Below are 12952 nucleotides of genomic sequence, written 5' to 3'. Positions count from 1 at the left end.
AACAGGCAACCACTATTTTTTTCAGAATTTTCATATGGGTTTCCTTATTTCGTTGTATGATGAAATTCATCTGTGTTGTTTATTTGATTCACTAATTAACACAACGAAATCGTTGTAATTCTTATTTTTCAAACCCACTGCTTTGATTTTTAATGTAATACCTTTTAAATCTACTTACTATACTAATAATATTTCCATCTCTCTTAAATTCGTTTTTTTCTGAAATCAAATTCAACAAAAAAGATTGCATCATTGCATCTTTAAAATATATTCAAAAACACAAAAATCAAATACAACTTCTAGAGATATCAATATAAAACATAAAAAAACGGTCCTTTTTCCCAAACTGTGGTAAATTATTTGAAATAAATTGAAAATATTGAGAACGCGTCGTTTGCCCACATTAAAAAAAACATCTTCTTCCAAAGATGTGCTTTTGAGAAGAGATTTTAAAGGCACGCAAAACTCCACCATCTGATAAACCACCTCCAAGTACAGCATCCTTTCGAGAAGGACAGAGAGTGAGAGAGAGATACGCGTCCGGCGTTGGCGAATGTGCGTGTACACTGTACAAGAGCATTGTACATTGTGCCCGGGAACAATATTGCGCGATGACGGGGGGTGGCTCTCAAACGCATCTCAGCAATCTCCTGACCGCTCTCGTCATCTCTCACCAGCCTCCGATAACACAGCGGTCGCGCGCGTACGATCTCATCTCGCATTCGCTCTCACCGTGCTCACTCCATGCTCACTCTCACGCGTTTCTACAGCAACAAGCCTTGCTGCTACTACTGCTACTCACCACCGATCCTGAAGCTCCTGGAGATGGAGGCGCCCAATGGATGCAAAGCAGGCGAAGAAGCACTAGAGCGCTGGATTGTGCCAAAGAAGGATCCGTCGGGCGTCGGGTTGTGTACACGCGTATTCGGTGCGCTCTGTGTGTCTGCTCTAGCTAGTGCGCGCTTGTGCTGCTTGTGCGCGGGGTGCGGTCGCCAGCTGTAAGAAGAAAAAACAACAGAAGGAAGCAAAGTAAAGAAAACAGTCGTGAAAATTGTGCTTGTGAAGTTGTGAAATAGTGCGGGAGTGTCTGGCGAGTGTAAAAGAGGAAGAAAATCACCCTCACCCACCTCCCAGCAACGGATAAGCTGCGAAGTAAAAGAAAGGTGTGCGACCAGAGTGGGAAGCTTACAGGCTGCTTCTGCAGGTGGTTTAGTGCAGAAAAGGGTGGAAAAAAGACGCTCCCTAATCCCTCCCGGTAGGATTGCTGCCTAGATCAGCATGAAAATAAAATTCTAAATTATCCAAGTAAGCAAGCGAAAAGTGATAACAGTGTTAGAGTGTATGTGTGTGTTTGTGCGTTTTTGACAGCTCGTAAGGAATACGTCGACGGCAGACGACACGGCACAGTTTTTTCTTGCATGAAAGCAGGTAAGAGTGCAGCAGCGCATCCTTTTGCATCGATTTGATTTGGTGCCACACACGCACGCAATGAATATCCGCCATTAATAATCAGGCAGATTCACCCCCAAAGGCAATCCCACGGAGTCGCTGCTCCCGTGGAAATCAGTTCAAGGATATTTAGCGAGAGCGTGGGGTTGTTGGAAGGTGGTGTGCGAAGGATAAGAGATTTTCACCACACCAGCATCAGTGCGCTCATCATCATCATCGCCGTCGTTTTCCACCGCCTCATCTACGATGGCTGGGAATGAAAGAGTGAGAGAGAGAGAGTGTGTGTGAAAGAGAGCGCAGCGGGAGAAAGAGCTCGAGAGACGAAGACGATGAAGGCGCGCACAGCATCACGCACACACGCACACAATTAAACGGGCAGGACGAAAAGCTCATCAGTACCATAACCTTAAACTAACCACAATTTCACATCCCTGTTGCCATTCGCCCCTACTATCCCCCACTCGCTGCTCATCCCCCTTGTAGGGCGGCGGCTCCCGGAGGGTGGTAGTATTGCAAAACGGAAAACTACTTTGACGGGTTGACGAGCAACCGGATTCATCGAGTCATTCCGGTAATTAGATTAATATCTTCATTCAGCAAAGTTTATCCTGCCCGAAAGGGTGCAGCGCATCACCCGAGGATGAGCTTTTGCAAAAGGTAGAGGAGGAAAGCAAAAAACGGGCAGCCATAAATCAATGTCCTGTTCGAATCGGGAGGACACTCTCTCGCTCTCTCTCTCTACTCGTCCGGTTTCGTGTATTGTCTTCCCTCCGATATTGTTGCATCAAACTGGTATTGTGCAGTAGTTTTTTTCGTATTCAAGCCCTTCTTGATGGTTCATGCTAGTTAGTGTTCGCATTTTGGGTATGTGGAGCATTCGCTTGGAAGTTTGAAAGGATTTAAAATTTCGTTTAGGACTTTGTGAAGCTTTGAGCACGAATTTAAATGCACGGCTAGAGACACAAGTATTCCACCTTCCTGAAATATAGGGCATATTTTAGGAACAGGACTTGAACATGCCCGATAATATTAGGCGTTCAAATTTGTTGTAAGCGAATGATTGCCTAAAAATTATGTTCAAATGTTTGATTACGTTAAGCAAAGGTATGAGCCTAGGACAAGACAACGTTTTCTTGTTCTTTTTCTTCTTCTTCTTCGTGTGCTTTAAATAAAGACTTTCCTGTCAAGTTGGCCTAATAGCGAATAGCAAACTGTTATTAGATTTATATTACCTTACGTAGGATGTTCAAAGTGCTATCTAAGATTCGTTGCGAAATTGAATTCGATCAACGCATGGTCTGGTAAAAACAGGTGTGATGCATGTTCCAAGTACCTACATCATCCACTTTCTACTATAAGCCCCCTTTTCTAATGAACTAGTTAATTTAGACCCGTTACAGGGCTACGCAAAATAATTTTGACGCTATAGAATAACTCAAAAGTATTTTTTTTTTACAAAATATTCAATTCCCAAGTGCCCCTGCCATTTACTCTAGTCTGGTGTAAGGAGACACTGATTCTGAACTCTTTTCGAAAGTAAAACTGATCTTGAACCCATACCGGTCCTGCATCTATGCCATTCCTGGAACTGATCACTAACTCTTAACCGGTTCTGGAACTAGTCCTGAACCCTTACTGATCCTAGAACTGATCCTAAACCAATACCGGTCCTGGAACAGATCCCCAACTTTTAACCAGTTCTATAAATTGATTATCACTTATCGGTCCTAGAACATATCCCAATTTCTGGAACTGATCCCGAACCCATACCTGTCCTGGAACTGATCCCCTTACCGTTCCTGGGACATATCTCAATTCCTGGAACTGATCCTGAACCCAAAGCAGTTCTGAAACTAATCCTGAACCCCTTTGTAATTCTGGAACATAACCCAAATCCTGGAAGTGATGATTATGCCCTTACCGGTCCGAGAACATATCCTAAATCCATATCTGGTCCTGCCATTTATTATGGCATATATATTCTGACCCCATACTGCTCCTGGAACTGAACTTAAACTTACACCATTGCTGGATGTTGCACAGAGCCCATACCAGAGTGGATGTCAAACTGATCCTGAACCCATGGTCTGGAAATGATTATGAATCCATTCCGGTTTGGGAACTTTTCCTGAACCTTACTATTTCTGGAACTAAAACCCTAAAACCCATACTCAAACCATTCCTGGCACTGACCTCGAACTTATATCAGTCCTACTACCTCAGTAACTACTACCTTTTTTATTCCAACCTGTATCGGTCTCATTACACTGGGATCTGGCGAGATATGAAATATGCCAGAACAGGCCATGTTGATAATATTCAAATGATATCTAATCTAATCTAAGATAATGATATCATTGACATTATGTCAATAAAAACACATATTTATACAGTTGTGTCATTGTTGTGTCCGCACAAATGCAACATGAACACGGTGTGTACGGCACAAACAGAATATGTATATATTCACTATCTTTGGTTTATATTAGTTACACGGATACAAATACATTATAAATATTATCTCAAATAACTACACGCAATGCGGGGAGAGGACGACTGGTCCTTCTCGCGCCGCGATCCTCACTGAGGACGTCACCGGATGACAGCCCTGCTGTCAATGGCGAGCCCTCAGGATGAGGCAGCGGTCTGTCCACAACATCTCCCCGTTTTAATTAGGCCGGCACGGCTTAAGCCGACGCAGCGGTTTTAATGTAATTAAAACCGACGTGGCAAGCGTACGGCTCAAGTGGCGCTGTGTAAAACGGGGGAGAGTGCTGACCGGCCTCCGTGTCTAACGCTCGAATGGGATGAGCGTTGCGGGCTGCAACAGGGGGCAGCCGATGTGCTGCGCTCGCTCGTTCCGTTGCAGCCGCTGTGGTGTTGTTGTTGTTGGTGTTGTTGTTGATGGTGCAACAGTAGCGGATAATCCTTCCGCTGTCGATGGCTGTTGCACCTGACGCCGATGATGATGAGACAGCTCTCCCGGATGCTGCTGCCGATGGGGCGTCACTGTGCGGCTGAGCAGGTGGCGGCCGTGGTGCCGCGCGCGCTTGGACCGCTCAGCCGGTACCACTGCACAGGGGCGACCGTGATGTCGCTGCCGGTGAACTGCTGTGCAGGGCGCGCAGGATGATGGTGATGATGATGACGATGCGAGTGCACAGCGGGCGACCGTGATGCCGCGCACGACGACTGTGCACTCGGGACACATTAAATGGTGCTGCACAGGGGCGACAGTGGTGCCGCCGTCGAGATGCACCTGTGCAGCTGGAGCGCCGGCGATGTAGATGCACAGGGGGCAGCCGTTTTGCCTCAGCACTGTGCCTGCTCACCGGGCTCGACGATGATGCTGGTGCAGCAAGGGCGGCCGTGATGCCGCGCACGACAATACTGCACCAGTGTGTGTCCGATGACGCTGCAGCGGGCGGCGGTGATGCCGTGTGTCGTCGCTCCAAGGCGGAATATCCCCTCGCCTTGGCCGGAATACGCTGCAGCGGAGTGAGGATCCTCTTCGGGGCTTCGCGCAAGCCCGAGCGTGCCCATCCTGCGCGATGGCGGTTGCGCGATGGTGGAACCGCGATGGTGACCTCCGTGCTGCGTCGGTCCTTTGTAGGATCCCCCCCTACGCGAGGAGGATCCCATCCTCGTCGCCACTGTTGTGTCCGCACAAATGCAACATGAACACGGTGTGTACGGCACAAACAGAATATGTATATATTCACTATCTTTGGTTTATATTAGTTACACGGATACAAATACATTATAAATATTATCTCAAATAACTACACGCAATGCGGGGAGAGGACGACTGGTCCTTCTCGCGCCGCGATCCTCACTGAGGACGTCACCGGATGACAGCCCTGCTGTCAATGGCGAGCCCTCAGGATGAGGCAGCGGTCTGTCCACAACAGTCATAAAACTGAGGCACTTACCATGTTTAACTGTCTACAGAGGAATATTACATGATATTTTAAAACTCTCGTACCTTTGACCTGCATATTATTCATATTTTGCCATAACCACATTCACAACGAAATGCAAACCCTCCCCGCCATAAGTATTACATTTTGAAATTATAGTTTTTTTCCCTTGCTCCCTTGTTCACTCTTTCCTCTCGGCAATGACCCCGTTTAGCTGTCCCTTATTCCACCGACAGCATTTCATAACTGAGTTGTTACACTCTGTTTTTTGTTACTCTCTTTTATGCGAATATATTTCCCATAAAAAAGAGTATACTTGGCGCACATCACTTTGCTCAACTGTTTGCTGCCATTTGCGTGGCTTTGTGATGTGCCGCCACTTTGCCTCCACTTTTCCAGCACAGTTTTCTTTCTGGCTTTGTCTCTTTTTGTCTTTATCTCACCGTTTGTTCCTCTCCTGAAGTCTTACGCGCGCCCCGCACATGTAGCATTTGCGCCTTGCGGGGCTCGTGCGTATGTGTTTGTGTCTATGTGTGTGCGCGAAATGTTGTGCGCTATTATAACTAATTATCATATGCTGTTGCCGTTGTTTTTGCGATCCATTTTGACGTTTGTTTGATGTTTGATTTGTTTTGCAAACACATGTGCTGAGCACAATTACACCGCCGCCATCTCTCCTGCCATTCCTTCTTGTTGCCTCTCCGATGGCGCACAGCACAGCAAGATCAATCGGAGGTCGAGATAACCGTAACAATCGCAAAAAAAAGGTTGAATTTTGGCAAAGTATTTCTCAACACATACACACGCACATACAAACTGCTCGCTATGATAGCCATCCCGAGCAAGAAGCGCATTGAAAAATCGTAACAAAATGGTCGACACAAGTGCCGCGCCATCTAGGAAAATGGCTCAGAAATTGAGGCGATCATGATCGCCTCATGAATAGTAAGGCGCAAAAGAAGACAACTGATGCGTGTACCCTGTGACCCTGTTTTTTGTTATTGTTGTTGTAGCATGTGTGTGTCCACAAAAAAAAACTTTTCTCACAAGTGAAGCTTTACGAATGGGAATGATAACAAACCAACTTCGATCTTGATAATATCGGCATGCGCCGTGCCGGTGGTAAGATCGGAGAATGGCCCGCAATCTAATGCGGCGGGACGGCCAACGCGATTCCTCTATCTATTTTTAATGGATGTTTTATATAATTGGCATTATGGCGGGAGGTGAGGGTTTTAGAGTCGCACAGCACACCGCACACGACCCCATGCGTCGTGTCGTTTCTGTGCGGTACGGCCGTGCACGGTTCCATGCTTCACATTATAATGTAGTGATGAAGTTGGTTTTCTGCCTTAATTTCCCATTTTTTTTTGTTAAAGATACAAACACAAAAATTCACAAAGGGGATTTTGTAGTTGGAAGCATACATGCCCCGCCACTGCCGACACGAGCTCGATGCGTTTGTGATGATTAATAATATTGTTATGATTATTTAATGTGTGTGTGTGTGCTGCTTCTTCGTTGAAGAGGAAGGAGAGTGGTTGCGATGACGTTGATGTTATTTGGTGCATGTCTATTTTTGCATCTCGCTGCTGTTTGGATGTGTGGGTGTTGTATGTGTGTGTGTGCGTTGAAATGCATGATTGTGTCGTTGAAGATGCAGGTCAAACCAAAACATGCTGTGCGTGGGATGTAGGATAGGTGTGCTCAAAGAGATTGTAATTTATTTAATAACAATTCCCACCACTTTGCTATCCATCGATCAAACACGCACAGAGGTGTGTATGTGTGTGGTGCGTAACAAGGTGTTGATATGATTTTTTTAGTTGAAATTTAAATCAAATGTGGGAGACAATTTGATTGGTGGAAAGAAATGTACATAATTTAACTTCTTTCAATAACACATGTAACACAAACATCGCAAAGAATCGAGAAAGTGTGTCAAGCGTCTTAGTAGGGTAAATGTACCAATAGTGGTGCAATTTGTGGTGGTACAGATGTATTTTAATGGATTTAAAGTGTCAGAAACGACAATTTCTGAATATGTCAACACATAACAGTTGGAATATGTTTTATCTTCGCAATCACAACCATTTTTACCATAAAACACATCGAATTTACGAAAAAATACATATTTTTGTGATTGCTTCGTTGCACCTATAATGGTGGTATGGTTCCTATAGTCGTCGTATTGTGTTCCTATAGTGATGGTAAACAAAGATGCCTCAAAACAGTGTATAATATCAATATAACTTAGTTTTGAAGCTGTTTTCGTATGAATAGCATGGATTATTGCCATTATAATGATATCTTTCGTAATTTGATCGTAAAAAATGTATGAATTTGGTTGATGAAAATATTGACTGAAGTACTGAATAACACCTGTCGTCAATCCATACTCAGAAGAGTTTGCTTGATTTGAAGTCGATTTTTCACTCAGCCAGATAAGCGAATTTTGGCCTTTGTTTCATAAATTACTTAAAGAAAACTAATTTTTTTTGCTTATTTTAATGAAAACAGTACGACATGTCAAAAATGTCGTCGAAAAAAATCAAAAATTAGCTGTTTTTATTGATTTTAGAACTAGGACCACTATAGGAACATGCCTGTTTGGTGTACCTATAATGGCACTATCGTAAAAAACATTTAAAAATACGTAAATATGGTCAAAAGCCAATGAATTTGAATAAAACAATATAATTTGATAACAATTATGTTAAAAAACTAATAATTGCATTGTTATGTGGTCATTTAGAACGTTAACAAGAATATGAGTATCGTTATGAAATCCTAAGGATTTTGGAAAAATGTTGATACCTTTCACAAAATAATGGATTTTTCGGTCACTAAGAAACGGAATGGCCCCATTTCATTTTTAAATCCTTTGTAAAAGGCTAGAGAACATTTCACACTATCATAAAAAACTTAACTACTGTTAATTTATCGTATGAGACGCATTTTAGTGCAATACCACCACTATTGGTACTAGCACCACTATAAGTACGTTTACCCTATAAAAAAACCCAATAAAATGACAAATGCATACGTGAAGCTTAAGGCTATTGACGTTTCCATTTCTTTTGGTTTTGTCATAGGATCTCTATTTTTCTAGCATGTTTTTGTACTTCTATAATCACCTTTACAGTCTCATTTTCTCTTTATGGAAAACAAAAATCCATCCTCATTGCTTGCTTGGTTTAGTTTAGCTATTTTTAAGCACACGTTGATCCAGCGGCACACGGGATACAAAAAGACACCCTCCCTCCTCCCCCTTCTCTGCGCCGATCAATTAACCCACATGCTCCACATGATTGAGGTTGCATCCCCGGTGTTGTGGTGGTGGGCGCCATCGCGAAAAAAAGGAAACGAAATTACTTTAAACCCATTACATGATCTTTCTCGCGCTATCTTTCTCCACACGTCCACACTTTCAATCGACGTCCGCTGGTAGATCACTGAGCCAGGGAGCCTTTCGGTTGGGGGGTTGGGAGAAATAATTGAGATGTTCTTGGCTACGAACGGGCCGGGAATGGGCCCCTACCGTTGCTAAGTATTCAAAATCAGCAGCATTAGCCCGACTTACGGGAAGCTAGCTGGCGCGTATTTCGTGGGCGCCTTTTCCCGAATGAAAATTAATATTCAGTTGCGATGGATGTGTGCGTGTGTGTGTGTGGGTGTTTGATAAATTGTACCGATAAAGTGGTGTAATCAGAGCATTGTAATTACATCGCACCATTACGCGATGTGGTGGTTTATTGCGTTTCTGTTCCTAACGTCCATTCCCGAATGCCTGCCCGCGGGAAGTGTTCCAGGATGTCGGATGGAGCGTTGAGGTCAAGGGGATAAATTATAAGGTCGAGTAAGAGTGATTACTTTGAGCCGTAATGTTATAGGTCACATAGATGGTGTATATTCGTGTTTACATATGCTGAAAACATAAATGTACTAGTTTTTTTATAATTAGAACTGAAGCACAATGCCGAATAAACGACAAAGCAGAATGTTACAATTTAATCAACCTCTCTACCTAATTGATCGAAAAAATACAAAAAATGATTGAATCTGTTCAATGTACACATTGTTAGTATAAAACGATCCAAAAAAATTGATTTTCGTATCAAACATTAGCACAGCATCTTTAAAACAATTTTTCATCCATTTAACACCACCTCTTTCCCTCGCATCAGAACATCATGCTAACAAATTTCCTCGAATCAATCACTTCTGGTTGCCTGGTTGCCCGTGCTTCTCCGGGGTAGAGAACTACCCTGACCATAATTGATGGCGTGTTTCATTTAGCTCCTTACCCCCCTACACCCGTCGGTGGCCGTGCCGAACAGGATGAACCATAAAACACGTTTGCATCCGGTCAATGAATGATAGTTCGATAAGAATTATTGAACCTAAAAATGGGAGCCAGAGGAAGAACAAAAAAAAACACTCATTCGAGAAGATCACTCACTCGTCTCTTTCCACACGTTCGTGCTGCCGCTGCCGAAGATCGTTCTAATCTGACTTATACAGAGAGAGAGAAAAAACGACCTAATCGAGTGCTTGAGTTTAATGTGCCTCCCTCCGGAGCTGTACGTGTGTGTGTGTGTGTGTGTGTGTGTATGATTTTCGCTTTTCCTATCCCGAGGGCTGATAATAGGGCTGCTGCTGCTACTGCTGCCTCTTTTGCTTTTATGTGCTCTGGCTTGGTCTTTTTTTGTCGGTTCATACAGCAAGCTATCACTCTTTTAAATGTACCGAACGAGATTGGTACCAGGAGACACACAGCTGAGGGAGGAAAAAAACAGACCCCGAAAAGGGAGGTTTCGATTGATACGGGTGGTCTATGCTTTATCACGTCCTCTGGTCCAGATGGTCTATGAACATGTGTGTGTGTTTTGTGGGCTTTTTTTGGAGGAACACTTCTTTTTTTACTCCATTTACCGAGGCAGAGGCATTTCTGATGCATCCAAGTGAGGGGTGATACCGTGCGGATGAATGCATCGATTGATTGGCCAATTCATGTTGATGGAAGAGAATGTTCCCACTTCCACATCCCCATCACACACACACACGCTTTCATGTACACTCAATTGGGTCGTTATCAATGCATAAAAACGTCCCATTAATGGGCTCAATTAGAAAGTGAGAAGGGCAAGCAACAGCTTGTGCAAGTGGAGTGAAAAAAACAAGCTCTGATGCAGACGAGTTGCGGGAGATGCTATGAGTCGGAGCGCTGTGTAAATGAAATCGAGAGAAATAGGTTATTGCGAATTTGGTGTAAAATTAATTAGCCGCCTGCTGCCACACACTGTCTGTTGGTGTAATTAATGTTGGTTTTTCTTGGCTGGGGCAAGAAAATGATTGACGTTGTTTGGAATTGAAACATCCGCTATTAGTTCTGCATTGATGTTGTAGTTTATACGAGCTCTTTCAAATTGTGTACATTTTTTATTATTATTTATTCACATTTTATAAAAAAAGTTGAAACGCGTTTAAAAAAAAGGTTCGTCGCTTCCATTAAAAAAAGCACATTTTTTATAAACATTTCCCCGGTAATAGTGGCCCCAGAACAACACGCCACAACATAATATAAATTTATTCCCTTCCCCATCTCCACTCCTCCCACACATACACCCACCCACCTTTCTGGAGAACCCTTATCGGCCACCAGACACTCATAAAGCGACGGTCCATCCGGCGCTACCACCAGGCGAGGAAACGATGAAAAGTGAAAACATGAAAACGATCACTCCCGGTTGCTGTTGTTGTTGTTGAGGCGCAAGCAAATCGTATCTCTCACCCCAATGGGTTCCGCCCGCGGGACCGGATGGACGCAATTATTCACTTTTGTGCTGCCGCTGCTGCTGCTGCTGCTGCTGCTGCTGTGAGGTTCGAACAATACAAGGGAATGATGGATGAATTTGAGAAGGATGCATCAATCCAAACCAAAGCCTCTAGAACCGAAGCAATGCGATGTATCGGTCGATCGTTCGGTTGCTACCTGTGCGCACCGGAATGATCGTTTGAATCGTGCCTTTTTAAAAACGCTTGTTTTGCGAGCGCAAGTTGTTCGTGCTTCTCGGTGTCAATGGACGATGTAGCCTATAATTTAGCAATTGCTACTGTATTTTCACGTGCCAGCGAAAAAAGCGCGTTTGTTGTTGCAGGGTTTATTTATTACATTGAGGTTCTCAGGATATGAACCAGGCCATTATACAAAGTCTAGTCGAACAGTCTAGTCTAGTTGCGTGGAAAATGTTAAATCGTTCTAATTAGTTTTTTTTTATCTCAGTAAGAAAGCTATAGGATTTTTTGTGTGAGACGAAGCCCAATCAACATACTCATTTATCAAATAGCATAAATGTAGGCGTTTTGAATTTTTCACTTATGTTTCATTGGCTTATTTGTTCAATTTAAGAGCCCAAATCACAGATGTTTATGAAACAAGAAAAAATATCTATCTATATTTATTTCATTTCTACAATATCCATTGACCAGTCCATCCCGTCTGGTGATCAAATCAAATCTACCAATCCTCATTCTCATTCGAGAAACCAAAAACAAAGCCATAAAAAAGAGATATTTATACACAACTTCTGCAAACCTAGACGACACACTTCAGAAGCGCAAACAACTGATCAAAACGATGTTTACCTACTTCTCGGCAGTTACAAACCCACACGGCGTCTGGTGTGCCCGCCGCCTGATCAAAACCTTATCCTTGTTTATATCCTTCATTTCCAATGGAGCATCGTTTTTCCGTGGCATTTCCCTTCACATCTACTACTTCGCCCGCTGCCGTCGTTCGCTCACTGAAAATATGTACCTATTATGCTGAGCTGAAGCACTTCTTTATGACGACGCTGTGCAGGGACAACGCTACGATTGGACGGAATGATGGTGATGCTCGAAAAATATACGTTGACAAAAGACCGGCAGCCCCACAAAAATCCGTCGGGCAATCAGCGCTGCCGAGCGATTCAAATGCGGAGACGGTATCGATTTTCCCCGTCTGCACACTGCGCACACGGTGGTGGTTCAATCTGCTGCTGGCCCGAAACGGTAATGATTTTTCGTGAGTTTTTCCCCACTCATAATTTGGTTAGAGTCACTGGGAGCAATCAACCCGCAGCGTTGCTGGTTAGTTGGTTGAAGTTATACACGAGTTGCGTTCTTCTTAGCGTATTCGGTTGAGATTCATACCTTGCGCAGGAGGAACATCCCTGGAGGCATCGCAAGTCCGCCGCAGTGTTTCTTCAATCTAGAGGGACTAAATTATTTAACACCAGCTTGCGATTTCTTTTTTTTTTTGCTCTTGCTCGCGCGCACAATGCTGAATCTCTTCCATCCTTCACCGTCTAGCGAGAGAATTTCACTCGGTGGATCAAACACACACACACACAGAATTGAGACAGCGACGAGAGAGCTCACCATTCTCGTTACAGGCTGGTTGAATTTGTATGATTTTTTACCCCTGCCTCAACCCCCGGTTCACCGGCTAGACTCCCGGCCGACAGCCCTTATTCACGATGAAAGGGCCACGACACTGAAACGTGGGAGGCGTAACGTGATGCACCAGACCGTATGTA

General features: G+C 43.8%; 1 protein-coding gene across 2 annotated transcripts in view; it reads left to right on the top strand.

Annotated features, from left to right (window-relative positions):
* The first annotated feature begins 1263 nt into the window (after positions 1-1263).
* Positions 1264-12952, top strand: part of LOC5667157 (homeotic protein female sterile) — a 61531-nt gene continuing 49842 nt past the window's right edge. For both annotated transcript variants that reach the window (XM_061645910.1, XM_061645908.1), the window contains exon 1: positions 1264-1428. The gene's annotated coding sequence lies outside the window, so the exon portion shown is untranslated. The remainder of the gene's footprint in view (positions 1429-12952) is intronic.

This window comes from Anopheles gambiae, chromosome 2, assembly GCF_943734735.2.
Source record: "Anopheles gambiae chromosome 2, idAnoGambNW_F1_1, whole genome shotgun sequence".
NCBI lineage: Eukaryota > Metazoa > Arthropoda > Insecta > Diptera > Culicidae > Anopheles > Anopheles gambiae.
The sequence above is the reverse complement of the archived record's forward strand: the minus strand, read 5'-3'. Positions and strand labels throughout refer to the sequence as shown.